Genomic DNA, 4,484 nt, shown 5'->3' with positions numbered 1-4,484 from the left:
TCGTATAGGATGATTTGTTAAAGGAGAAAAAGACAAAACATAGATGATGAAGTACATTATTTAAAAAATAAAGATTATCTTGGTATTTTTTATATATGCAAAATGTATGACATCAATTCTCTTGTGATTATATGTAAGATTTTCTTTTAAGTCACTTAAGATTTAAGAAATAGTAAAAGAATAATAAAATAATTTCAACCAATTATGACAATATTAGATAGTTTATCTTATATTTTCTGTGAAGAAAATTTTGTATAACAAAAAATATCCAAAAAATTTTTTTAATTTTTCTAAATCGTATTTTTTAACATTTTCTATATAATATTTATATCATATGTGGCATACAAATAATTATTATCTTTACGCACTTATCACATATTAACATTTAATAAAAAAGAGATTGTATCATATATTTTTGGCTAACATAAGTATTGCGTTTTATGTTTTAATTTTTTTGCATCGAAATTTTTACGAAGTTGGAATATCTTTATGATATAATTGCAATTATGTAAATAAATATATTAAATATACAAGCTGTCCATAAAGAAACCGAACTTTAAAAAAGCACCCGAATGCGATAACGTAAGGCAATCTGCCTTGTGGCACTTTTTTAAAATTCGGTTTTTTTATGGACAGCCCTTATATATATATATAGAGAGAGAGAGAGAGAGAGAGGGAGAGAGAGAGACATGTGCGCGTGCGCGCGCATACTCTATGTGCGTATGTGAGATTAAATTAAGCACGTATAGTGCAGGGTGTACTTGATTGATTAATTGCTTTTAAGGTTAAAGGTTGCGAGCAGCCCTAATATTTGCCAATCGATTAGTCTTTATAAAAAGTATTTTGCTAAATAATGGAGATACGTTTGTATCACGGGCATGTACATACTGAAAAAATTGTATTATATAAAAACCAAGTTAATGCATAAGGAATACAATATGTGTAGTTTTAAACTTAGCTCATATTTCTCTCACCTGTTTTTCTGCTGTTGTAAATTTGAAATGGACTTCTCTCGTAATAACAAAAATTATAAATGAAAAATTATTATTAAATAATTTTCTTTTTATATTAATTTAAATTATTGTTATTTAAGCATTAAATTAAAAGTCTGTTCAAATTAAAACGGTAATATATATATTAAAAATGAAACATTTATTAACATTTTATATTCTTGAAATTTAATATTTAAACAAGCGACATATATTTCTTACTTTGCGATTTCTTTTCTTACTTTGTAATATTTAAAATCAAAAAGATATTATACGATATGTGTGATTTTTATGATAAGTTAATAAGATTGAACAACGATCGTTAATTTGCTGTTTAAACAAATTAATACGGGCTTTGCTTTAGATCCCACGTCAAAAAGCTCCTTTTTTCGTTGTGACTGATTAGTATATGTATATCATTTGTTATCATAAAAACTGTAACGGATGAATATATTTTTTTTTATTAAAACTATTTAAAATATGATTAGCTAAGATTTTAAATAATAATAGTATATACGTACATATATGTATATATATATACACACGTATATATGTATATACATATCTGTCCCAAACGGTCTGTACACAGAAAGTTCGGAAACTTTTGGAATAGATCGTGTAAACACACACACACACACACACACACACACATGCACACAGGGTGTTTAATAAAGATTGTACCAACGCTCGTAAGCGGATAGAGCGTAATAACTGAACAGAAAAGTTCTCTTCCATTTTGCAATTTTCGCAATTATTGAAATAATAATTAAAAAAGATTGGCGAATGATCGCGCATTTTTGCGCGGCGAGACTGGAATATATGTATATGTATGTACATACGCTCTACACGTGCTAGCGGCACGTGCTAGTGTCGCACGGCAATGAAAAATTTGGTTGCACGACGAGAAGATACGTGCGAACAGCGGGCAGAAGCGGCTAAACTTCGGGTCATTTTCAGTAATTGAATAAAATGTATCACACTATCATAGTTATGATGCCGAAGTAGGATTGAAACATCTAAAAATCTAAATATATCAATTAATTATAATTTTTTTCTTTTCTATAAATTTCCTCTTAGTTTATTGAGTTTATGACCTTGCGCTCGGCTCTTATTTGCCCATTATTTACTTAATTTATTTGTAATATTTAGAGCCTCATTGATTTCTATTATTTATTTCAATTTTCGTCGAAACTAAGTTTATTTTCCACTTATAAATGTAATTTGTCACAGCAACCTCCCTCCCATTAATAATTTCGTTCACATAATCTTACCTGTGATGTTTAAGAATGTACAAATGATTTATTAGATTCTCATGTCTTTGAAAATACACGAATATATCTTAAAATATAAGTATTTAAAGTATTTAAATTATATTTTAAAGACATTTAGAACTACCAAGAAAAACCACAGTATTTTTCATTCGAATCACAAAGCTATTCCATAAAACATGGAGTATTATTTCATAGAATATTTTTTTGTGTAACAGCTTTCCAGTGTGAAAAAGAAATGTTTCAAAAATGTTTATTATTGACGTTATGTGAAAACGGAAATCGTAACCATATGGCATGTGATTGATAATTGAAAGTCTATTAATCGATAATTTGAATGATAATTTTGAATTATAAACTGTGAATTATAAACATTATTGATATTGTAAGTTGATTGGATTGAAATTAGATTATAATCGAGACATAATACACATGCATGATCATGAACATACTATCGTATTAAAAAAATAATAACAGCACATTATTCCTAAAAAAAATCGACGTCACAATTATTATATACACATGTCACGTTTATAGCGGCTTCCAGAATTTCTTTTTATTATTTTTTCTCTTTTCTTTCTTTTCTCTTTTCTCTCAATGCTTTCCACATCCAGTATGCAATGAGAAGCTGAGATAGACACACTTATGCGTAACCTATAATGAAGCTCGAATCTAAAGCGGGGAGCACACACTTTTGCATAAACGCATAATAATAAGCATAAGGAATTTGATTGGTCAATTTCCTTATGCATAAGGAAATGGACAAATCAATTTCTTTATGCTTATGATTATGCGCTTATGCAAAAGTGTGTGCTCCCCGCTTGGAACTTCTCGTTTCACTGATTATGAGTCAATCGGAGTTACCAGAGAATGTGATACGCATAATGAACATTTTCACACACATTGCGATTTTGAACAATATTTTTGTTTATAGGATGTTTAGCAAAAATAAAGACATTTTTATTATGTAAAACAGATCTAAGTTATCGATTAAGCTTCTTTGAATTTGATTCAGTCGTTACTTAAATCTATCACATATTTAAGATGCTCTCACAATTAAGCAATTCGCGTGTAAATACACGATATGCCTCGCTGCTAATGCGCATGATTTGATACGAGATATTGTCTCTTAATTGCTTTTTATTTTGTTACAAGAAATACACGATCTGTCCTCAAAGAGGAGTTTCCGAACTTTCTTTGTATAGACGTTATTAGTAGCACTATCAGTTTAATCAAGGTCACGCTATCTTCATAGAAGTTTCGTTAAAAATTCTGGTAAGTTTGATCGCGAGATCCCACTAACAGCTGATTTACTATAGGGGCAGAAATGAAATTATCCCTTTGACACTCGTCAAGAAATCACCATGGGACAAAGAACCAAATTCTATGTTAAATTGTGACTTGCTAATTCCTGTGATATTCTCGATGAGTCTCACCAATACGCAACGATCCTTTTTGATCAATTCATGAACTTTTTCTACGGTTTCGCCCATTCGACTGGTCCATGGCCGTTCGCTGCGCTCGTCGTCTTCCAGCGATTCTCTGCCGTCTCGAAACTTTGTGAACCACTCATAAACAAAATTATTTTCGTGAATATTTTTTACATGATATAATAATTTCTAATAATGCATAATATTTTTATGCTCTACCAGTTTATAATATTTATATATTAAAAGCCATTTGTCAATAATCTGTGACTGATATTCTAGGACATTATAAATGATATTATAAATGTTCAGTTTTTATATTTTTATATTTTATGTTTAGTTTTTATAATAATAAACTGTACTAAAAGAAAAAGAGTTATCACATAAAGGGAATAATTTATAAGAATAATTAACAAGAGACAACCCCCTTCCCTCTAAAATAGTACCAAACTCTGGCACGTTTTTAATGAGAATGTAGAAAGTTGACACTGAACGATTTCCAAAGAAATAATATAAGTTCCCCTATTCTTTGGGAGGAACTGTTCCTTTAACTAATATAACAGAATATCGGGGCGGAGCATCTCATCGTCACTGGCTGCCGCCGCCGCAGAGCAAAAAGGAAATATTCATATTTCAAAGGAAGGCCCGTCACACATCATACGCGCCGCTGTTATGTACATGTCTGCAATGTTACAAAAAATATCTGCTGTCATAATGCTTGCAATGTTACCAAAAGTATGTTAAAGTTGTAACAAGAAAATTGTTATGATATAAATTGTTATTTTACATTTAATGCAATA

The sequence above is a fragment of the Formica exsecta genome, unplaced genomic scaffold (assembly GCF_003651465.1).
Source record: "Formica exsecta isolate Colony F162 unplaced genomic scaffold, ASM365146v1 scaffold192, whole genome shotgun sequence".
NCBI classification, from domain to species: domain Eukaryota; kingdom Metazoa; phylum Arthropoda; class Insecta; order Hymenoptera; family Formicidae; genus Formica; species Formica exsecta.
Note: the sequence above shows the minus strand (reverse complement) of the source record.